This window comes from Lissotriton helveticus, chromosome 9 (genome assembly GCF_964261635.1).
Source record: "Lissotriton helveticus chromosome 9, aLisHel1.1, whole genome shotgun sequence".
Lineage (NCBI taxonomy): Eukaryota > Metazoa > Chordata > Amphibia > Caudata > Salamandridae > Lissotriton > Lissotriton helveticus.
This window is the reverse complement of record NC_136070.1, coordinates 939,292,659-939,318,566: the sequence shown is the minus strand read 5'-3', so window position 1 is coordinate 939,318,566 and position 25,908 is coordinate 939,292,659.

Genomic DNA, 25,908 nt, shown 5'->3' with positions numbered 1-25,908 from the left:
TGGGCATTTTCAGAATGAAATAAAGAGTCAAATCTGTGAAGCATTCAAAATTACTCAAAAACTGCACTGTGCATATCGCCCAGAGGCTTCTGGAGTGGTGGAACACCTGAATGGCACTATCAAGTCGAGACTAGGAAAGATGTGTGAATCTACTGGCGTGAACTGGATAGACGCTTTACCGTTAGTCCTAATGGGAATCAGAAGTATTCCAGACAGAAAGACAGGCCTGAGTCCCCATGAGATCCCGATGGGAAAAGTAATGCGACAAGCATGGGTACCAGGACACAAACTGATAAGCATTTCTGATGATTTGGTACTAGAGTACTGCAAGCAACTGGGTGACCAAGTGCGTTCTATCTCTTACCAGATTGGGGAAGACGCCGTCGCCAGGCCAGCAACTCCAGTCCATAATCTGAATCCAGGTGATTGGGTGGTACTAAAGAAACACACCCGATCAAGTTGCCTTGCACCGAAGTGGGGAAAACCAAGACAAGTAATTCTGGTAACGACAACTGCGGTGAAGTGTGCAGGTGTGCCAAAGTGGATCCATGCCAGCCATACGAAAAAGGTAACCGAAGACGAAGAAACTGACGCTGAAGGTTGTCCAGCTGAGGGGTCTCCAGATGTTGGTCCTGAAGTAGCTGATGATGAACAACCGAGCACCAGTCAAGATGAATGGATCCCAGTAATCGACCTAACCCTCGATCCAATAAGAACCAGAAGCCAAACCTACTTAGATAGAGAGTGGGATAGTGAGGAGGAGACAAGAATAGAAGGAGATAATCAGGTCATCGAAATCCATGTCAAATCTGATGAGGAGGAAGGTCATATAGGGACAGAACAGGTTATCGACACACCTCCAAGAACTCCTGTGACTGAAAAGGGACAGATAGAAATTAGGGCGAAAGTTCAAGCGGAAGAAAATCAAAGGTTCGAAGTGCTTGAACAGGATCAGATAGAAATAGACGAATGTGTTCAGGACACAGCAATTGAAACGTCCAAAAGTCAAATCCAGCATACACCTGAACAAGGCCAGCTTAGCAACCAGGCAGAAGAAACTGAAACAAGACCTGGGACTAGTCAGACAGAAAGGGAGGAAGAAGACGTTGAAGCAGAAGTGCCACAACTGAACGAAAATAAAAGAGCATTAGAAGAAAGCCAAACAACAGTGCCAGTTAAAAGATTCAAGAAAAAGAATAGAGCACCAAGGTACATCAAAAGACTGAGACTAAGACTGAAAACAGTAGAGGAGAAGCTTGAACAAAGGAAACAAGGTTCCAGTAAAACAGAGCAAATTGGAGAAAACTCTAAGCGAAGAAGTGCCCGAATAAAAAGACTGAACAAAAAGTATCAGGATCCTGAATGGACTTACCTGGTGTTAGAGGAATTCGAGGATCTTGATATACATGATGAAAGTGATGAAGAAGTGACTGCTGACCAGTCTACCGAAGAAGAAGAACCAACCTGAAGTTGCCCTGTGTAAGCAACCTGTGCAAAGTTACAAAGAGGGGTTGGAAAGCTTCTTTTGAGCGAAAATGTCTGATTCCAATGTGAATGGAAGACCTAGACGTAATTGTTGTAAAACGTGCTGCAAAGTATGTGTATGTAGTATAGCCTTAGTACTAATACTATGGATAGGACTAACAATTACTATTCCTTATATGATGAGTAAAGATACTAGTTTTGACTCTACAAAGACTGGGACAAAGGACACAGAAGAGCTGCAAATGAAAAATACACCACAAAGTGTAGAAGGACATGAGAAAGCACTTAGCATTAGACAAACCAAAATGGACTTAGAAGCACCAGATGAGGAAGAACTACATTATCACAGAGTCAAGAACAGGACTCATTTAAACGTATTCGCAAACCTTTTAGTGCATTATGTAGAGGCCATGGAAATAGAGGACTGTTATGTTTGCAGGAAGCTACCTACTTCTGTAGCTGAGGGAGTGACCTACCATCTCTTGCCACTAACATATGGAATTTCCTGTAGTATTTTAGCTAGCCTATTCTATAAAAGAGGACCGTTACAGTACTATTATTCTAACTCAGACGTGATATTTTCTGAACTTCCTATAGGTGGAAATCTGAACCCTGTACATACAAAAAGTGACGTAACACGTTATATGGGAGAATATTTTCTGACTATAGTTACCATAGATTTAGGTGAAGCACATAGAGATAACTTGACCTGTTCATTACATGAACAAGAGAAAATGTTTCTAAACATGACAGATAAAAGAAGAGAAAGTTTCCAAAGAAAGGCGAATGATAAAAGACAGAAAACTCCTAAGTGGGCTGAAAACATGGGAAGCACCTCAAATAGTGGAGCTAATCCTGCTTTGTTGCTGGATTTCGAAAGAAAGGGGAAACTCTGTCTTCACAGAGAAAAGACTAGTTATTATAATAACATTTTCATTTGTTCCAGTTAATGTGAACATAATTACAAGGTAATTGGAGGTTGGGGTTTCAAAAATGGGTCAGAACCTGTGTTTCCTGGAATTTATTACATATGTGGAAACAAGGCTTATTTCAAATTGCCGGATCACTGGTATGGAAGCTGCTATTTTGGAATTGTTTTCCCAAAAATATACCATGTGAATGAAATTGCTGGAAGCAATGAAAACACTAATGAATTAATGTGTAGTAAAAGAGAAAGCGTAGGAGAAATACTAGGTGATATCTTTAGTGCATTGATACCAGCAGTGGGAGTGAATCTGAACACACACAGAATTTGCAAATTGTCAACAGTAGTGGATCGGTTATCTACTGACACTGCTGCAGGTTTCCTGATGGTCAATACCGAAATAGTTGCGATCAGATCTATGGTTTTGCAGAACAGACTTGCTCTTGACACTTTATTAGCAAAAGAGGGCGGAGTCTGTAGAATGTTGAAAGCGCAACATTGTTGCACTTACATACCTGACAAAAGTGTCGAAATCAAAAGGTATGTGAGGAACATTACAAATTTGGAAAAAGAGTTCAAACCACTGGAGGTTGACAGTGCCTGGAAGAGACTAACTGATGGTCTCTCCTCTGTAGGTCATTGGTTTTCTAACATAGGTAAAAGTCTTGTGAGTAAAATACTGATGCCAATAGCAGGTATAGGTTTATTTGTGCTAATTGTCGTAATTTGCTGCAAATGTCGAAAACACAAAAAGAAATATGCTATGAATAAAAGAGGAGTGAAACGGAATGTGGATGAACTAGAATTGGAGGAACTGAATAATCAAATTCACAAAAGGGTGAAGAATTCTCACCCTAACAAAGAAGTAAAAGAAAAATTGAATCGAATGTTTGAAGAAATAGAATTGGGAAAGCTGTGAGAAGTTGGCATCTGGTTCCATTAATAGTGATGATAGTAAATATCATCAAAGAGGGGATTGATGGAGCAAGGATTCGCATGTTACGCGACTTGCTTGTACTCATGAACCTCGAATAATGTTAATAGTCTAATAAATATGTTTGTCTTACTAATATTGCACATTTTACACTACACGGGGTGTCCCAGTGACGCTTGCCTATGTGTTTACTAAAACATAATACGCTTGCTGCTAAAATGGCCGCTGCTTTGCGGGAATTTAGTCTGCGCATGCGTCGGTCATACCCATGTGACGTGACGCACTTGCAGTTCTGGTGGGAAATGTTCGCTCATGCGCATTACTGCTAAAATGGCTGCTTTGTTTTCTCATATGCTCCGTGCTTGCAAAGCTGCTTTAGCAAAGCTGTTTGTTCTTCACTCATCCTAACGCTATAGTTATTATAAAGTAAGGGGTATAGAGTAGCTATTCATGGTATACAGTGCATTCAATTTTTCTGTATTTCTAAATTGGTTTCGCTTACTTTTCATGCACTGCATTCTTTGGGGCCTGAGGAACACTCGTGACTCCATCTTGAAAAGTCTTTCTGGTACTCGTCACGTGATGAGGGAAAGAACCTCATGAGGCAGTGGAACCCAGCCAGCTGGCAGCCAAAGCCAAGATGCTCCTGAGAATCTGAACTACGACCCAGCTGCAGAAGCCGACTTGTACCTAAAACTGTTACAATTGTATTTCACTACTGTATACTCTATTGTATTCTGTAAATCTAGTGTCATGAGAAGATAGAACTTAAGGGGTGGGTACGAAAACTGAATATTAAGTCTGGGAAAGTCGAAATCTTAGGTAAATGGTGACCTAATCCTCTCCTTTGTCCAATCAGAACTTGGGGACCCTTTCACTTGCAACATTAGTGGGTGGTACACTGACCCGAAAACAGTATAACTAGCCTAGGTTTAGCTAGAGAATTTGTCCGACTTGTCCGAATAGCTGACCTGTCACTGACCCAACAAACTCTATAGGTGATTGATACAGAGGGCTGCGGAGCACTCTGTCCGTAATTTCCACAAACTCAATCAGGGTTTGGAAACCTTAAGTGCTAGCAAAGCACTTTGCTGGGAGATTCTGATGAAGCAAAGCTTCGCATATTTTGCGGCTTGCCGAAGTCAAGAACCTCGTTTATGTGTAATAAGGTAACAAAACGTATGTTTTACTAACATTTATTTTTGTTTAGGCAAAGTTCCCGAAGCTTGCCTATGTGTATTTCTAATGAATTTAATCCGTGTCCTTTAATATGGCCGCCGCTTGTATTTTAGTTACTGCGCATGCGTCAGCCACACTCACGTGTCCTGACGCGTCTGCAGAAGTGGAGGGAAAGTTATGCGCATGCGTAATTCATAGCTGTGCTTATCATGTGGTACTGCTCGTGCCACTGCTCTTGTGACTGTGTCAATGTAGCTAACATTTAATGCAATAGTTTTATTTCTTGATGATGAGTCAAAAGTACAAATCCTGTGATGTATTTCCATAATGACATTATTATGTATTAATTTGTTTTCGCTTACTTTTCATGTACCGCGGGGAATGGGGGTCCAAACTGATTGGGAGCCATATTGACGGTCTCTTCTGCGCATGACCAGGGAGCATTGAAAGGTGGCCACTTTGGACAGTGGAACTCAGCCAGCTGGCAGCCACAGTCAAGATGCGCCTGGGAAAGCCACCTCTGCGCTACGAGAATGGCGAATGTTGCTCCTCATGTGTTACAATGTTAATTTTCACTCGTATTTCTGCACAGTTCTCATGAGAACCCCAAACCTGCTAGGCGGTACCCAAGTATGCTAATGAAGGCTTAAAATCTTGTATTGTGATTGGTGTGTTACCCAAATCCTACCTTAGGACCAATCGAAATTGAGGGATTCTGACACTTTGCAACATTGGGGGGTGGTACACTGTCCCCAAACTGTATATCTACCCTGGGTTCACCTAGTGAACCGTCCGACTTGTCTGGTTTAGCTGACCTGTCACTGACCCAACGCACTCAATAGGTGACTGAAGATACAGAGCGCTGCGAAGCACTCTGTCCGAATTTGACCATAGACTGAGGTTCTACTGAGCCTTAAAGTGCCGGCAAGCACTTAACTGGGAGTTCGCTGACCCAATCGGGGTCTTGATCGATAGCTGCAGAGCGGGTGGAGCGCAGGCGTTGCTTCCGAACTGTGGGTCCTGGTCCTGTCCTGAAGAGGGTCCTGTCCTGAGGGTTTGCTGTCCTGTCCTGAGGGTCCTGTCCTGATTCCTATTCCGAGGGTATCCTGTCCTGTCCTGGGTGACCATTCTGCACCTGCTGTCCTTTGAGGGGTATCCTTCCTTGAGGGTTTCCTGTCCTTAACTGACCCGTGGCCAGGGTTTGGTTTCCACACCTTTCTAGGTAAATATTGCTCTGAAAACTCTTTAAAATCTTGCACCTTCTGAATTTCTGACTTTTGCTTTAATAAAGTTCATCATTGCATATGTTATATTTTCCATGCCTTTCCGCAACTATTGAAAGTTAATTACATATTTTTCCGTGAGGTTTTGTTCCTATGTCTTCTCACTGGTTAGAAATTATATTTTGCATTGCAGTCTGTAATTTTATGATATGGTCTAGAACTTCATTGCCTAGATTGTTCAAAGGCCCATTCACCTTAAGTGAAGCGTGTTACTCTTTATAGGCCCTCCCATAGTTATTCATGCATAAAATGTCCATGCTTAAACATTTCTGAGATTTTATAATATTTTCCATCTGCATTTCATATTACATTTGAATGATTACCCTGTCATTATTTCTTTATGCCTATATGATTTACGTTATCTTGGTTATTGATTGCCTTATTTTACTGTACCTCATGCAAGAAAATATTGAATTTAGATAAACATTTTAAAACTTCCAGTTGTCCGTGGTCATTTAAACAGTATTTGAATGTTATTGGTTGGGTTTGTATTTTGCTGCCTTTCTTTTACAGCTAGCTCCCTGATTCATTGTGGTCATTAGGTACCCGCATCGGTGGATGGTAAGTCGGGTGCACTGAAAATTATTAGCAGGGAACACACACACACAACTTGGTAGAGCTCGTGAAGTCACCTGATCGATGTATATGGTGATTTGAAAAGTATATGGGCCCTGAAGCCGGAAATGGCGAAAACTATTGGTCGGGTGGCCTCGCGCGCTCTATCAGTTTTCTGGTAGCTAGAGGATGGTTAGGGACTAGTTGAGAGTAAGGCAGGGATTAGTTGGACTAGTTGAGTCGGAAGCTGCTATTATATTGATGCTGCTAGAAGAGCGGCTGTTCTAAGAGACCTGATCATTCTCTTGTGAATACGCTGCTGAAACTCATGAATTTTTGCATTGTTTTTATTCTTGTTCTTATATTGCTATATGTACTAATCCATGCATTTGTAAACCGTATCGTTTCGTGTTGTCCGAACTCCCCGGGGAATTGAAAGGGCAAGTGGTGAATAGAATCCATTGTCCTGAGGTCACAGGTTCGAGGAAAGTTAGGTGCAGGTTAGGATAACCGGGAAGCACTAACTAGGGTTTTCTGAATACATGTGTGAATAAATGACAGTAACGGGGTTCATTGGCAAAATTCCCATAGTGGCGTAACCTAGTAAGGGTCACATCGGAAGAGTAGCAGGTTCCTCGGAGCTAGCGTGAAAGCAGAGGGGTCCGCTGAGAAACCTTAAACTCGGAATATATCCCGGAAAGAAGTGGATGAGTTTAGGGGAATAACAGGTTCACCGATGCTAGAGTGAAGGGTAGGCGGAAGAGATCTGCCCGCAGTGAGTGAAAAGTAAATGGAAGTAGTTTACTTGCAGTAAAACAATTCTTTCTCTGTCTAGACACTTGAGCACTGTGGCGAATGTGTATTTGTTGTAAAATAACCAAGCACTGAGCACTTTAAAAGAAAGAAAGTTTCCGTTACCTTGTGAAGGGAGGGAGTCAGTCGCGAAGCGCCTCTGACGTCACTCTGTGCCGCGCTGGGATTGGTAGAAGCAGCGGGCGGGTAGCGGAGCTGGAATTGTAAAGGAGGGGTGAGCGCCGGAGCGTGGGAACTGTCTCACGAAGGGGCCGCGCACCCATTGGCGGAGCTTATTTAGTGTCGCACACCCATTGGTTGCACGAATTTCTGAAGCGCGTTCTGATTGGAGGTAGTTTGTAAACAAAGTTTAGCGCAGAAGTTGTATGTGGCACTCGCAGACTACAGGAACTCGACCTGATCCAAGGCGCCTAGGGTTTGAAAGGGATCAGTGGAAGACTAATAGATACGATATTATGTACGGAACAAAGAGAAAAATGTCACTTATAAGTAAGGTGAAAAATTATTTTAAAACGGACAAACCGATTAAATCTAGGGAAGGTGTTCTTGTCCCACCACCTAATACTCCTGCCTCATTCATGATGTTTGACCGAGGGTACAATACCTGTGTGTGGCTGGAGAATTGGGTGAAATACACGAAAGATGACGGAGTATTGGCTTTTCCGTTAGATGGTACTTTCAATGGAAGGATCCTATTTAATTTAAGGACTCGGATGAACGAATTGCATCCCAGACCGAGACTAACGCAGTATGAGGCATTAGAGGAATGGGAGATTGAGGCTTTTGAAAGAGAAAGACCCCGAATGGACAAGGGTTTGACCAAGTGGTACCCCAGGCAGAAACAGGAGTCCAGGGATAAAAGGATGAAACAGTGGAGGCAGAGCATGATTGTTGAGGGTCTGTTTCCCATGATGCCGGCATGTCATAACATTGGAGCGGGTGAGAAAAGTACTGAAAAATGTAAGCATTGGGGGGCCCTGGGGGAATCAGATGATGAACTAATAGATGACATCTGTACCAGAAGTCCGCCACCTTACAATGAGGGAACCCGACCTTCCAGTGTAGGAGATGTTCCCCGACGCCACTTCCTAAAGGAAGAAGACAGGTCCCTGGGACCGGGAGGGGGTGGTCAAGTATTGCCCTATCCTGAAAAACCCGAACTGACGGAAACAAGGGATATATATCCCAAAGTGCCCGCGAGCCAGGAAGAAAAATACTCACGTACGAAAATCTTTTTTCCCAGACCCTTGTATGAAAGCGAAGAAAAACCATCGAATTCAGGACTGCCTTTTGTTCAACCTCCATATGGGGAAGAGCGCAGGTCCTTTAATACTGGAACTTTATTCCCGAAACCAAATTATGGGGGAGGACCAAGTGAAACGCATCCTACTGCCCCGAGTTTTACTCCTCCATTGACCCCACAGATATTACATGACACAACTTTAAAAAGGGTACTAGTGGAAAAGGAGCAAGAGGCTCTAGCTAGACAAAGGACAGAAATAATTCAGAAAATTTCCCAGTTAAATACCAGTCCTGAGGCATTGACTATTCCAGTAACTATTGGACCGGTGGTCCCGTTATACGGAAATGGTCAGGGAAATCCGATTACTCCAGTTATGACCCCAGGCATGGCAACCCCGAGACAGGAACCGATCATCATAGATGATCAGTCCAGTGAGTGCGAGTCTGAAGTTGCGTTCTTGGAATTGCCAAACAAACAGACTGGAAAGGGAATACAGCAGAGGCATAACCCTTTTAATACAAAAGAAATTAAATTAGAGACAGCAACAGGTACTAGGAATGTCTCTCTGGTAACTCCGGATGAAATTGAGAGTTGGAGTCGTGAATTAGAGAAGCAGACTCCGCAAACAAAACCTTTAGACCTCTACAAGCTGAGGGTCGAAATAGAAGAATTAATGGCAGGAAATGTGGGGTTGGATCGATTGAATACCTACTCTGAAGAAGAATTGTCATTCATATGTAAAAGCTTTACAAGGAACACCAGAGTGCTCCACGAAAAACTGACCGAAACAGCAGTTAGTATGGGGGTAGATATCTCAAAATCCAAGCCCTTACAGAAACCGTACAGAGCAGACTTCTCAGACAAGGATATAGAACACCTGAATGTGGCAGGGAAGAAGTTGCAGATTAAAGAATTAATGGGGGTACTGCAGAAATGGGGAGATGTGGAAAGATGGAGAAGCAGGTGGGCGAAAAAGAGAGAAGAGGTTCGCTCCCGACAAGTGACTCCTGAGTTTGCTTTAAGGGAGGTAGAAAAACCTGAGCAGTTATGCCCCATGCGCGAAGTTCCAGGAGGGAAATATGTGCATGTCCCCTGGTCTAGGCAGGATATTGTGTCCTTCACGAACGATTTTCCAAAATTACGAGAGAAACCAGTTGACTGGTACAGGCAGGTGGAAAGGTTCGTGAAGGTACAGAAATGTCTGTGGAAAGACCTGGATGGGTTTTTCGACATTGTGGTTCCAGTAGATTTATGGACCCAGTGTAAAATAAACATAGACTGGCCGAGTGAGGAGTACCCAAGAAATAAAGAAACAGGGGAGCCATCAAAGGATGTCATGCGAAAATATGAGCAGGTAATTCAGCACTTGAAGGAAAAGGTGCCCGCAAAGGAAACTGATTGGACAAAAATAGATAGAACAACACAGGAAAGGGACGAGACAGTGCACTCCTTCTATGAGAGGTTATTGCAGGTATTTAAAACATACAGTGGTATTGATAACATCGACCTGAAGGATATGACGCACTTTATTTACAGGTTTGTAAATGGTTTAAGACCTGAAATTTGTCAGTGGATAAAAGACAATAAAATCTGTTGGCATACTAAGAAAATGGATGAGGTCCTGCGGTACGCTAAGTACTGCGAGGATGAGATGGCAGAAAAGAAAAAGGCCCTCAAGGAAAAGGTGATGTGGGCTCAGGTGAAGCTCGCAGAACAGCAGGAAAAACAATTGAGTAACATGGTTAAAAATGCTGAGAACAAAGGTCCTGGTGGAGGGGGTGGAGGAAAGCCCCGGCCCAAATTTAGCAGGGAAGAGGCTATGAAGAAATTTCCCTGCCATCAGTGCGGCGAAATTGGACACTGGCGAAACGAGTGTCCCCAATTAGTAGATATTAATGAAAAAACTCCTGATTTAACTCCACAGACGCAGAAAGAAAGACCAAGAAAGACTCAACCCCAGGTAAAAACAGTTCAGGTGCCTCGAGCACCCAAGCAGGTATACAGGGGAAGACAGGCAGAAGATGAAGAGATAGAGGTTTGGGAAAGCGGGGAGAACAGAAATACAGCAACTTCGCAGTATCTGCTGAATGATACCTTCCTTTGTAATGATCAGGACTGACGGGGCCTGAGAGGGGAGGACGAGGAGTGCGTACTTGGCGCTTCCTTGCCGGTAGACCAGTCTGGACCATATATTGAAGGAAAGGTTGACGGAAATGATGTCACCTTTCTGTTGGACACTGGCGCTACCCGTTCTACTGTAAGAACAGTGGACGTTCCAAACCTACCCCTCTCGGGAGAAAATATCCAAGTAGTGGGTGTATCTAATCAATTGATTAGTACTCCTGTTACCGAACCAATGGAGATTTCAATTGGAAATTTTAAACAGATGCATAGATTTGTCGTCTGTGACACCAGTCCAGTGAATCTACTGGGTCGTGATTTGCTGTGCAAAATGAACTGTACCATCTTTTGCACACCAAAAGGTGTTGAGATACAGACCCCAGATGAAGATGGCATTTATAAATTATTGTTACTTAGACCTGACTCAGAAATTAAAAGATTGACCCTGCAGGACTTGCCCCAAGAACTCCAGGAAGCCGTAAAGCCAGAGGTGTGGGATTTCACTGGAAAAGATGTGGGTTTGATGAAAGATGTGGACCCCATACAGATAGCCATCAAGGACAATGCAGTATATCCTAACACTAGGCCCTACCGAATGAATGCTGAAGTGAAAGCAGGTGTCACTCTAGAAATACAAAAATTATTAGAAGGAGACATCATACAGGAAGTGATGAGCAGCCCATGCAACTCACCGATTATGGGCATCAAAAAGCCTAGTGGCAAGTATAGGGTAGTGCAGGACCTGAGAAAGGTTAACAAAATTGTAGTTCCTTGCTGCCCTATTGTCCCAAACCCTGCAGTGATATTGTACCAGATTCCTTGGGATGCTGAATGGTTCACTGTGATTGATTTATGTCATGCATTCTTTTCGATACCCCTGCACCCCGACAGCAAATTTCTTTTCTCATTTGCCTTCGAAGGTCACGTGTATTGTTGGAACCGGGTCCCTCAAGGGTATACAGAGAGCCCCTCTATCTTTAATCAGATCTTGAAAAAATGTCTAGAGACTTTGACCTTACCTGGGAACTCTGTGTTAGTGCAGTACATAGACGACCTTCTACTGGCGTCTAAAAGTCACAGGGACTGTGTAGTTGACACCATTGCCCTCCTAAATCATCTGTGTGAGAAAGGGCATAAAGTGGCCCCTGACAAACTACAGTTCTGTGCGAAATCAGTAAAATATCTAGGACACCAGATAGAAAAGGGTGTCAGAAAAGTCACATCAGAAAGAGTGAGAATAATTCAAAAGATGCAGTTGCCCCGTACTCAAAAAGATGTCAGAATGTTCCTGGGTGTATTAGGGTACTGCAGGCAGTGGATTCTGGGATTTGCAGCCTTAGCCAGGCCCTTGATAAAAATGACCACGAGAGGAATGCCAGATGTTGTAGAGTGGGACGATGAAAGTCTAATGGCTTTCACAAGACTGAAAAACTGTCTGTGTACGGCCCCTGCGTTGGGAATGCCAGATTATTCCAAAGAGTTTGCCCTATTCTGTGACACTCGCGATAATTGCGCATTGTCAGTCCTGACTCAAGAACATGGCACGACCAGAAGGCCTGTGGCCTATTTCTCTGCCACTTTGGACCCAGTAGCTGCTGGGTTACCAGGCTGTCTGAAAGCAGTAGCTGCTACCTGTGCAAGTTTGGAACAGAGTGAGTCCATTGTCATGGGACATCCTGTGACCGTGTATGTTTCACATGGAGTGGTAATTCTATTGACCAGAACTAAAACACAGTATCTCACCCCTAGTCGGCTGACTAAATACGAGAGGATTCTTGTGGGTGCAGCAAATGTAAGCATTGTTAGGTGCGGTATTCTGAACCCTGCCACCTTACTCCCCGACCCCTTGGAAATAGAAGGTGGGGATGATGATGAACATGATTGTATTGACCTGACAGAGTTCAGTACTAAACCACGCCCAGACATAAAAGAAACGCCATTGCCTGAACATGATAAAGAACTATTTGTGGATGGTTCCTGTCTAAGACATGAACTAGGAGGCTTGAGTGCTGCTTACGCAGTAGTCTCTTTCACCAAAATTGAAGAAGCAGGTTACTTATATAACATCAAGTCTGCACAAGTAGCCGAATTGATAGCTATGATAAAAGCTTGCAAAATTGGGAAGGACTTACGCATAACAGTGTATACTGACAGTCAGTACTGTTATGGAGTTGTGCATGACTTTGGCCAATTGTGGCTGCAGAGAGAATTCATGACTTCCTCAGGTACTCCCATTCGGAATGCAAAGGTTGTTCATGACCTTTTTGAGGCCATCCAGTTGCCCAAAGAACTGGCAGTGGTAAAATGTGCTGCTCATCAAAGGAGCATGGACAAAGTATCACTGGGAAACGATTATGCTGATCGAGTGGCCCAATGGTGTGCCAAAGATCGGTATATTGTAAATCCAAAACGAGGGGGGCCAGGAACCAGCTGCCAGCTTCAGGTGTTTGAAGAAGTGCCTACGTGGGATGAAGTGAGAGAGTGGCAGGAATCGGCTCCTTGGCAAGAAAGAGAGAAATGGAAGGAGGATGGGTGTAGACCGAGACGTGTGGATGGTGTGATTTTGGGCCCAACTGGTATGCCTGTGTTACCCCGACACTTGCTTGGCACAATGGCAAGATTAATACATGAAGGATCACACATTGGTAGGGATGCCATGATTCTGGTATTTCAACAGACTTGGTACAGTAAGAAATTCAGGAAGGTAGCAGAGTCCCTCTGCCAGAGGTGCCTGTCATGTCAACAGATGAACCCAGGCAAGAGGACAATGGTTGAACTGAGCAAAATTGGGAGATCAGGGGGTCCCTTCGTAAGGATACAGATTGATTTCATCACCATGCCCCGTTGTGAAGGGAAGCGATATGTCCTTGTCATTGTTTGCATATTTTCAAAATGGGTAGAAGCTTACCCTACTTCCCAAAGTGACGCACTGACAGTAGCGAAGTGTTTACTAAAAGAACTGATACCTAGATTCGGGGTGCCATTCATTATTGAATCAGATAAGGGTGGACATTTCCAGAATGACATACTGGCTGAACTCTGTAAGGCCTTTGGAATAAGGCAGAAACTTCATTGTGCATACCACCCAGAGGCTTCTGGAATAGTGGAACAAGTAAATGGAACTATCAAAAACAGACTAGCAAAGCTGACAGATGCTACTGGCATGACCTGGGTGAAGGCCCTGCCCCTGGTCCTGATGGGACTGAGAAGTGTTCCTGACCGCAAGACAGGCCTAAGTCCCCATGAAATCATTATGGGAAGAGTGATGAGACAAGCATGGGTGCCAGGAAGCAAACTGTTGAGTATTACTGATGATTTAGTGCTTGAATACTGCAGAAGATTGGGTGACCAAGTGCGTTCTATCTCTCGCCAGATTGGAGACGACGGCATCCTCAATCCAACGACTCCTCTCCACAGCTTGGTTCCAGGAGACTGGGTCAAAATAAAGAAGCACACTCGATCTAATTGTCTGGCACCAAGGTGGGGAAAGAAACGCCAAGTAATCCTGGTAACAACAACTGCAGTGAAGGTCGCAGGTGTTCCCCAGTGGATCCACGCTGGACACACTCAGAAGGTATTACCAGACAAAGAATTTGCAGAAGAAGGGCAACCAGCAGAGGACCCTGCAGGAGCCGGTCCAGAAGCAGCTGACAACGAGCAGCCCAGCACCAGTCAGGTTGCAGGAACAGCAGACGTTGGCCCAGGAGTAGTTGACTACGAACTGCCAAGAATCCAGCCTGCGGAAGAGGTCCAGGAAACTGAGCCAGGAGTAGCTGAAGACGAGCTGCCAAGCATATGGCCAGAAGAATGGATACCGATGATTGATCTGACCGAAGATCCTATCAGAACAAGAGAACGACTTAGTGAAGGTAGAGAGTGGACTAGTCAGGAAAAGCAAGGCACAGGCGAAGAACCTCAGCCGCTTGAGATTCACATCAAAACTGAGGAAGGAGAAGGTCAGACAGGGACAGAGCAGGTGTTCGATACACCACCGCTAACACCTGATGCAGATAAGGGAGAGACTAGAAATAGAGTGATAGTTCGAGCAGAAGAAAATCAAGAGATCGAAGTGCTTGAACAGGATCAGAGAGGGTTAAAAGAACGGGTTCAGGAAACAGAAACAGAAACAGAGACAATCGAAAGCCAAAAACAAAATATTCCTGAACAAGGCCAGATTAGCAACCAGGCAGAAGAATTTGATGCTAGCCCTGGAACTAGCCAGATAGGGAAAGTAGGAGAAGAAAGTGGAGAAGAATTACCACAAGATAAAGAGAACAAGAGAATAAGAAAAGAAAGTGAAGTCCAAGTACCGACTAAGAGACTAAAGAAAAGAAACAACCTTGAGCCTAGGTTTGTAAAAAGATTGAGACTAAGGATAAAGACAGTGGAAGAAAAACGTGCAGAAGCAAGAAGAAGTGCTCGGATAGCAGAGCAAGAAGAAGACTCTTCCAAAAGAAGGAGTGAACGAATAAAAAGACAAAACAAAAAGTACAAGTCTCCTGAATGGACACTGGTGTTGGAAGAACTTGAAGATCTTGATATAACTGACGTGAGCGACGGAGAACCCGTCCCAGAGTACTCAGCTGAAGAAGAAGACGAACCACCGTGAATTTGCACAAAGTAAGCTAATTGTGTAAAGCCAAAAAGAGGGGTTCAAGAAACTCCTTCTGAGCCAAAATGTCTGATTCAACAGTGAATGGTAGACCTAGTTGCAGCCGTTTTAAGACGTGTTGCAAGGTGTGTATATGTAGTGTAGTAGTACTGATAGTTATCTGGATAGGATTAACAATTTTCATTCCCTTTGCTGTAAGTAAAGATACTAACATTGTCCCTACTGAAGTTGTAAATACTGACAATGAGGAGCTAACAACACAGAGTGTAGCACGACATGAAAGAGCTTTGAGACAAACAAAACAGAACTTAGAAGCATCAGATGAGGGAGGACTACATTATCATGGAGTTAAGAACAAGACACACTTAAATGTTTTCGCAAACTTATTAATACACTATGTAGAGACTATGGAAATTGAAGATTGCTATGTCTGCATGAAGCTACCTACTTCTGTGGCTGAAGGCGTGACATACCATCACCTGCCATTGACATATGGAATCTCCTGTAGCATTTTAGCTAGTTTATTTTACAAAAGGGGACCGTTACAGTATTATTATTCTAACAATGACGTGATCTTTTCTGAACTTCCTATACGTGGGAACTTGAATCCTGTACATACCAAAACTGACACCATAAGATATATGGGAGACTACTTTCTGACTATAGGTATCATTGACATAGCAGACGCACACAGAGATAACTTGACTTGTTCTTTGCGTGAGCAGGAAAAGATGTTCCTGAACATGGCAGAGAAAAGGAGAATTAAAATTCAAAAGAAGGCTAATGACGAAAGTCAGAAAAAGCCAAAGTGGGCAGAGAACATGGAAGGCACCTCATCTGGTGGAGCGGGTCCTGCTCTGTTGCTGGATTTTGAAAAGAAAGGCAAGCTATGTCTTCACCGCGAGAAGACTAGCTATTATAATAATGTTTTCATTGGTTCCAGTGAATGCGAACATAATTACAAGGTAATTGGAGGTTGGGGTTTCAAAAATGGGTCAGAGCCTGTGTTTCCTGGAATTTATTATATTTGTGGGGACAAGGCTTATTTCAAATTGCCGGATCACTGGTATGGAAGCTGCTACTTTGGCATTGTCTTCCCGAAAATATACCATGTGAATGGGAAAGCTGGAAGCAATGAAGATACTAATGGCTTAGTGCGTAGTAAAAGAGAAAGTATAGGTGAAATTATGGGTAGTATTTTCAGTGCACTGATACCTGGAGTGGGAGTGGTTCTGAACACTCACAGAATTTGCAAACTGTCTACTATAGTAGATGTGCTGTCTACTGAAACAGCTCATGGATTTCTGCTGGTCAACACTGAAATGGTTGCGATCCGATCAATGGTTTTGCAGAATCGACTTGCTCTTGACACCTTATTAGCGAAAGAGGGCGGAGTCTGCCGGATGTTGAAGGCGCAACATTGTTGCACTTATATTCCGGATAAAAGTGTACAGATCAAAAGATATGTGAAAAACATTACTAATTTGGCAAAGGAACTCAAACCACTCGAGGTTGATAGTGCCTGGAAGAGACTGGTAGATGGTCTCTCAAATGTAGGTCATTGGCTTGCTAGCATAGGTAAAAGCTTATTATTCAAAATTCTGATGCCAATTGGTATTATAGGTCTTATTATACTTTCCATTTTCTTATGCTGTAAATGCCGCAAGCGCACCAAAAAGCACGAGGTAAATGCAAGAGGAGTGAAACGAAGTGTGGATGAGATTGAATTAGAGGAAGTGAATGATCAGATATACAAAAAGGTGAAGACTTCTCACCCTGCTAAAACTGAGAGAGAAAAGTTAGAACGGTTGCTGGAAGAAATAGAACTTTATAAAGTGTGAAAGAAAGTTGGCATCTGGTTCCATTATAATTTGTGATGATAGTAAATATCATCAAAGAGGGGATTGATGAAGCAAAGCTTCGCATATTTTGCGGCTTGCCGAAGTCAAGAACCTCGTTTATGTGTAATAAGGTAACAAAACGTATGTTTTACTAACATTTATTTTTGTTTAGGCAAAGTTCCCGAAGCTTGCCTATGTGTATTTCTAATGAATTTAATCCGTGTCCTTTAATATGGCCGCCGCTTGTATTTTAGTTACTGCGCATGCGTCAGCCACACTCACGTGTCCTGACGCGTCTGCAGAAGTGGAGGGAAAGTTATGCGCATGCGTAATTCATAGCTGTGCTTATCATGTGGTACTGCTCGTGCCACTGCTCTTGTGACTGTGTCAATGTAGCTAACATTTAATGCAATAGTTTTATTTCTTGATGATGAGTCAAAAGTACAAATCCTGTGATGTATTTCCATAATGACATTATTATGTATTAATTTGTTTTCGCTTACTTTTCATGTACCGCGGGGAATGGGGGTCCAAACTGATTGGGAGCCATATTGACGGTCTCTTCTGCGCATGACCAGGGAGCATTGAAAGGTGGCCACTTTGGACAGTGGAACTCAGCCAGCTGGCAGCCACAGTCAAGATGCGCCTGGGAAAGCCACCTCTGCGCTACGAGAACGGCGAATGTTGCTCCTCATGTGTTACAATGTTAATTTTCACTCGTATTTCTGCACAGTTCTCATGAGAACCCCAAACCTGCTAGGCGGTACCCAAGTATGCTAATGAAGGCTTAAAATCTTGTATTGTGATTGGTGTGTTACCCAAATCCTACCTTAGGACCAATCGAAATTGAGGGATTCTGACACTTTGCAACATTGGGGGGTGGTACACTGTCCCCAAACTGTATATCTACCCTGGGTTCACCTAGTGAACCGTCCGACTTGTCTGGTTTAGCTGACCTGTCACTGACCCAACGCACTCAATAGGTGACTGAAGATACAGAGCGCTGCGAAGCACTCTGTCCGAATTTGACCATAGACTGAGGTTCTACTGAGCCTTAAAGTGCCGGCAAGCACTTAACTGGGAGTTCGCTGACCCAATCGGGGTCTTGATCGATAGCTGCAGAGCGGGTGGAGCGCAGGCGTTGCTTCCGAACTGTGGGTCCTGGTCCTGTCCTGAAGAGGGTCCTGTCCTGAGGGTTTGCTGTCCTGTCCTGAGGGTCCTGTCCTGATTCCTATTCCGAGGGTATCCTGTCCTGTCCTGGGTGACCATTCTGCACCTGCTGTCCTTTGAGGGGTATCCTTCCTTGAGGGTTTCCTGTCCTTAACTGACCCGTGGCCAGGGTTTGGTTTCCACACCTTTCTAGGTAAATATTGCTCTGAAAACTCTTTAAAATCTTGCACCTTCTGAATTTCTGACTTTTGCTTTAATAAAGTTCATCATTGCATATGTTATATTTTCCATGCCTTTCCGCAACTATTGAAAGTTAATTACATATTTTTCCGTGAGGTTTTGTTCCTATGTCTTCTCACTGGTTAGAAATTATATTTTGCATTGCAGTCTGTAATTTTATGATATGGTCTAGAACTTCATTGCCTAGATTGTTCAAAGGCCCATTCACCTTAAGTGAAGCGTGTTACTCTTTATAGGCCCTCCCATAGTTATTCATGCATAAAATGTCCATGCTTAAACATTTCTGAGATTTTATAATATTTTCCATCTGCATTTCATATTACATTTGAATGATTACCCTGTCATTATTTCTTTATGCCTATATGATTTACGTTATCTTGGTTATTGATTGCCTTATTTTACTGTACCTCATGCAAGAAAATATTGAATTTAGATAAACATTTTAAAACTTCCAGTTGTCCGTGGTCATTTAAACAGTATTTGAATGTTATTGGTTGGGTTTGTATTTTGCTGCCTTTCTTTTACAGCTAGCTCCCTGATTCATTGTGGTCATTAGGTACCCGCATCGGTGGATGGTAAGTCGGGTGCACTGAAAATTATTAGCAGGGAACACACACACACAACTTGGTAGAGCTCGTGAAGTCACCTGATCGATGTATATGGTGATTTGAAAAGTATATGGGCCCTGAAGCCGGAAACGGCGAAAACTATTGGTCGGGTGGCCTCGCGCGCTCTATCAATTCGAGAACCCAATCGGGGTTATTGGCAGATTCCTTGCAGAGAGGGAGTAGCGCAGGCGTTGCATCCGAAGCTGCAGGTGTTGGTCGTACCCTTAGACGAATCTGGTCCTGATCCAAATCCTGGGGTTATCCTGTCCTGACTGTTCATGAGCCGTACCAGTTCGCCTACCGGCAACCTAAGTCCTTGAGGGTCCTGTCCCCGCTTTTCCCAACTGACCCGTGGCCAGGGTTAGTTTCCTCAATCTGTCCTAGGTAAATATAATCCATGTGGGTGTCCGTCATTGTAAACTCTTTCCTATTGTCTTGAACGAAGTATACATTTACATATGCCATTTAACCTTCTCTCCTTAAATGAGGTTTTTCATGTTTTATTGTTTATTAGCGTGTTCCACTTTTCTACCTAACTTTAGTAAATACTAAAACTGTTTGCATATATGTTTGTTCCATTCTTACCCTTCCTATAGAGAATAAGCATATCTGGATAAATCATATAGTCTGAGTATCATTTCCTCTGAATCGTTAGTGAGTTTCGAAAGTCTACTTTGATTAGTATGTTCCCTTTCTTTACCCGCCTTTAGTGAAGTTGTGAAGTTCTGTTTATCTAAAATAGTGTGTTCCTTATTTTTCCCTTCCTTTATTTTTCATGATTTCTAAATGTTTCTTACTCTCATACATAGTTATACAATTTTTATGATTCTCGTGATAGATAGTTTGATGGGTGTAAACCTTTGGCTCATGACACTAGAAGATAATGATGATTAGATAAAGGTCTTAAAACTTCCCGAGTTTGTGGTTATTTACGAGTACAAAAACATTATTCAACTGTATATGGTATTTTTGTTTTGCTTACTTATTTTCACAGCTAGCTCCCTGATCCATTGTGATCATAGGTACCCGTAACAGTGGAGTGGTAAGTCGGGTACATTGGAAATACAGTAGGAAGGAACTGGGATGCTGATAGTAGGGTGTAAGGTTACCCGATTGATAAATATGGAAGATTGAATTTATGGGCCCAGTGCGTATATGGTAAAATTTGTGAGTCGGGTGACCTGCGCGCTCTATCAATATCGGTTCTAGGGGCTGCTCATTTTCACTGACAAAAATCATAGAGCAAAGCTGAGAATATTTGCTTTTTGATTTCATTGACGATAGATGTTTTAACCTTTCTCATTGTACCAAATACCTAGATATTTATAACATGGCACTCTCTCGTTTCTGTTTTTATATGCATTCTATGAGCCTAGCTCTTGATGAATTCCTCTAAAAGATTACCACTCTTGCCTTATCAGGAATTATCACTATTTAATTGTTTATACAAAAGATTTTCAGCAGTCTTATAAAAATCTTTAAAGATCACTTGTTACTTTACTTAAAAGGATGATGTTGTCCACACACTATAACAATGTTATGGACTGAGTTCCAGTTTGGGGGAATGGGAAACCACACTATTTAGCATTGTGTTAAATTCTGCTGTTTGTAGAGTGACTAATAAAAGTGTCACTACACACCCTTGTAGATTGAATAATAGGAGTGTGTTGAATTTGACACTCTCTGCAGGGTCATCCACAGACATTTTACCTCCACTCTCTTTCTTTCTGAATTTCGATATTGTTGGCAATAGGACATTGTGCACTTTACCACTGCTAACCAGTGGTAAAGTGCTTGTGCTCTCTCCTTAAAACATATTAGAATTGGCTTACATCCAATTAGAACTTTAAATATACCTATATAAGTCCCTAGTACTACATGTACCCAGGGCCTGTAAATTAAATTATTCTAGTGTGCCTGCAGCACAACTTGTTCCACCCACCTACTTAAGTAGCCCTTTAAAACATGTTTCAGGCATGCCATTTTTGCCTGTGTACAGTTTTAAACTGAGAGTTCTACCTAGCAGAATAAACCCTTTGACAGGCATAAACTTCCTTTTTTAATACATATAAGTCACCCCTAAGGTAGACCCTAAACAACCCATTGAGCAGGATGAATTGTATTTAAAAGGTAGGGCATTATTTCAAATGTTACATGTCTTAGTACTGAAAAACTTCCAAATATGTTTTTCACTACTGTGAGGTGTACCTCTCCCATAGGACTACCTTGGGCTACCTTATTATATTTAATAAGTGCTCACTTTTTGTTATGAACAGGTAGAAACATAATGTTTGGTATCATAAGAATTCTAATTTTAAATCCTTTTTAACTGCAAAGTCGGATTTGAAGTCACAAATCTGAAAATGCTACTTCAAAGTTGGCATTTTCTTGTCCTAAAGCTTTAGTAATTCCCTGTTCCTGAACCAGCACTGTCTGCAGTGCTACCTTGACTCATGCCTTAGCTTAATTCTAGTTCCTGCCCCCGCACTGCCTTTTGTGCTATTTTGTTGTTTTGATTCCTTAACCTGCACTATTCTAGTATACACTTGTAGCCACCCCTTCTGTATATCCCTTTCCAGTCCCTGCCTTTCTTCCCAATTCCTTGGTTCCAGTTCCTAGTTTGCTGTCATTCTATTCTGCTGTCTTACTTCTGTTGCCTTGTATGTGTGTTACCTGCTTTCTGCCAAGTGTGCCCAGTCATTTTCTTCCTTTCCTGTTAAGCACTCCTCCTTGCTAGCTCCTTGTCTATTGTGCTTGTGTTTAGTTCTACTCCTTTGCTCTCGTGGGCACAGCTGACTACCTAGGTGGTGTTTCTTGTTCACAGTGAGTATTGTCTTAGAGTTACATTTATAAAATCGCCATAGGTATAAGCCCCACAGACCCTGCCTTTGCATCCATATCCTACATGTGGGTATTTGCAGTCAGTATCTGTAACAGCAAATGTGTGTAAGAAACTTATGAGCTTCAGTCTTCCCGTGTGGAGCTCCTGAGTGCTTTACCACACACCCCCTTTATTGTTAATGTTGTTTCATATATGTCTTGCACATTCGTCCTGGGTGTAGTTATTCTGAATGCTAAATTGCTTTTGTGAGTACACTTCCTTTCTAAGACTTACCCATCTTGTTCACTTGTACAGGCTTCCCCTTTGGATCCCTCTTTCTGCTCTGACTCCCTGTATGATCCTGGGCAGCGCTGTACTCCTCTTCCTGTGTAAGTTTTCTACCCAGTGCCCAGTCCTTGCCCAAGTCCCTGACTGAGTTCCCCACATAGTCCCGGACAGTCCCTGACACCCTGCCAGTGCCCATGTGGGGCGATAAAACTTCATCTGGCAACAAGTAAGAGGCATTTAAGGGGGAGGTGTGACCTGAAGCAGCACGCTGTGAAGGCCCTTCAAAGAGCGGGACCTATAATCACAAACAGCGAGAGTAACCCATGCCCCGAGGTGCCTGCAAGGTGCTCCGCCTGACCACAAGCATTCCAGTAAGGATGGCACGAGGTCGAGGACATGCCCCTGTAGCAGCCTGCCACCCTGATTAACCCTGCGAGCGGAGAGAAGAGGCTGATTGTCTCCCTAAGGCCAGTGCTGCCGTTGCCGCCCACCTGGTGAGTCGCAACATGAACAGGACAGCGTGACAAGGAGGACTCCATGCCAATGAAGGAACAATCCTCGACCGCCCCTCGAGGTATGACAAGGTCTGGTCTGCCTATGCCCTCATACACTGAGATGCCCGCAAGTTACCCCGGCCTGCCCCCTTTATGTCCAATGGAGGAGGGGAGTGGATTGCGTCCCCAACAAGGCGTGCATTAGACACTGGTGAGCTCAGCAAGTAATAAATAGTGCACCGGTACTCGATGCCTGTGGGAGATATAAGACTGTGCCCATGGCAGCCCCGAGGTAAGCCCTGCACTGGCCTTTTCCTGCCCTGGCTGTGGCGCCCCAGAGAAGAGGGAAGAGCTACAGAGGGAGAGGATCACGCCCCGATACCTCCCTGTGGCCACTGCTGCCTGTATATGGAGAACCGGTCTCTTTTTGGCAGCGCCCCAAGGAGAGACATGTTGTGCTAGCACCAGTGTAAAAGTGCCAAGGATAAGTCTCCCACCCACAAATGAGCCGACTAGCATCATTAAAGCAGCCATAATACTTAATTTGCCAGCTCCTCGCGCCAGCCGTCCCGTGGTGCTCCCAACTTGAAGAAAGGCAGCCTTGATCTTGCAAGCGCTGCAGCTCCATCTGGTGGTGTCTCGCGGCATCACATCTTGAGTGAAAACAGCCAGCTGTCACCTAAAGCAGATTACCCATGCCACAGTGAAGGCACACACGGCACGACAGAGACTAGTCAGGAGAAAAACCATGTTATGATGTGTGCGTGTGGGTGACGCATCTAAATCCACCTCTGCACCCACTCTCATGAGCACTCAGCCTATGTCCCACACCAGACTCCAGGCTGGAGATGGGTTAAAGTCAGATCTGGTCATTGGATTAAGGGCGTGTGTAAGTTCCATGGCCCTTTCCAGGTTAAAGAAGTTCACCAGTGGCATATCAAGATGGCCACCGGACGATAGCTCCGAAACTGAGCTCCTGCGTTAGGGATAACCTTATCGGTCAATATCCCTGTACAACCCTGCCAGTCATAGCTCCTCCTTCACCCTGCTGCCATCCTACATCATCATACAACAATACATCGCAAACTTCACCCCGCAGCCCCTCACAGACCAGCTTTCACGGACCCCTCTCAACTCAACTTGGACCGTCGGCCATTGTCCAAAAGTGCTGGCTGCTTGATGAATCCGCCAGATGCCCCACTGCTGTCGGTTGCCTCACTGCTGCAGACGGACGGAGCCCCAGCCGTTCACTGCTCCCAGAATCCAGCGCACATTGACTGAGTGGACTGTGGGGGGACCGGATAGAGGATGTGCACCCAGCCTTGAGACAGCGGTGAGTCTTTTCCCCCGCCACCCTGCTGCAGGTCACTCAACATCTCGGGCCCCTGAGCCTGTTAAATGGCGTTTTTAGCGCAGAACTCTCAGGCGAGTTCTCCATCCGGCGGCCTACATTTAACATCCTTGGCCTGAGCCTGTGACCAGTCTGTAGTATGTATGATTGTTAATTTATACTGTTTCTTTAAAGAATCTTTCATGAGGAATCTTTCATGTAGTTCTTATGTGTGTCATAGATATTCTTAGAATGTGATGATTTCAATGTCACAGTTATTGTGATCCAGTTATTCATCTATGCTGGTCGTGGGTTACTTACTCTGGAATAAAGCCTGCTTTCAAGTATCTACTAAATCAGGATTTTCCTCATCATTTCTTATACAAGCGTTTACAACATATATTGGCGACGTTTTGTTGGAAAGCTTGTCTTCAAACCCACCGACGTGAGCAAATCGTTTATTATTTCAAAAGCAGATGCGGAGCTGAATTGAAAACAGCTATTTTACTATTTTCCGTGGATTATTAAACCGGAATAGGCATTCCGCTTCAAAAAAAGAAAAACTGTGAGTAAATATAAAATACCTTATTGTGGCATACAACCGTCGCGTTGTTCAAAAGCACACCGGATTCAGTGCTCGCGACCCAACTGCGCTGTCACTCGCGCGCTGTTGCTCGCGCACTCATCGCTGCACCTTGAACTCGCGCACTACGTCTTGGCAACCTCTGCGCACCATAGCAACGCGCGTTGTCGAGTAATTGACGCTTCCAACGTTAAGCGTCACAGCGTAAGCGGCCATTTTGGGGTCAATTTTGTCGAATAAAAGCGACTGGACGCATTTACTCACGATTATATTTTAAAAAAGAATGAAAGTGGATTAAAGAAAACGGAAATCAATTTTAAAACTTACCAGACTAACAAGTAAGATTTATTTGAATACTTTTGTTCTAAATGGCAACATCAAACAATAATAACAGTGGAATTGTAGCACCACCTTCATTTTTAATTGCTCCTGGCAAGCCTCCAACACCATGGCACAAATGGTTACGAGTTTTCACCAATTATTTGGAAGCAATAGATGCTTTGGAATACTCTGCTTCAAGAAAAAGGGCTATCCTGTTTAATCACTTAGGAGACGCAGGACAACAATTATTTAATAATTTGGCTGTGGTACAAGCTCCACTTGATGATGACACGTGGAATGTTTATACTGAGGCTTTAACGCGCCTTGGCAAACAGTTTAAAGATGAGCCATCAGTCATGGTAGAAAGACATGTTTTCTTCAAAAGGAAACAATTGCAAGAAGAGTCCATAGAAGACTATTTAGCAACTTTAAGGGTTCTTGCATCAAAATGCGAGTTTGGTACTTATTTAGAAACTGCTCTACGTGATCAGTTAGTCTTTAATTGTTTCAACAAAAAGATCCAGGAGCGGATTTTGACATGTAAAAATCCAACATTGGATGAAGTAATTGTAATTGCGAAAAGTATCGAATGTTCTGTAGTTTCCTCAAAGATTTTAGCTGAACACGCCTCCTCTACAAATGTTTGTAATGTTTCACAAGCGTCTGGTGATGATTGTGTTGTTAATGTTGTTTCTAACCGCAGTACTGGCAAAAAAGTTTATGAACAAAAATCTAATGTATTTTGTTACAGATGCGGTTCAAAATTTCATGTGGGAAACAACCCTAAATGTCCAGCACAAGGTAAAAGGTGTTCGAACTGTAAACGTATAGGTCATTTTGCAGCGTCATGTCGTTTATCTAGAGATAAGACTAAAGTTAATATGGTTTATTCTGAGGAAGAAATTTGTGATGCGTTAAATGTTGCTTCTATTTCTTTTGTTCAAATTAATGCTCTATGTGACTTCAGTATCAAAGGTCCTATTTGTAAGATATCTATTGGCATACAATCTTTACAAGTTATGGCGGATTCTGGGTCTCCCATTACCATTTTGGATGAAAGTA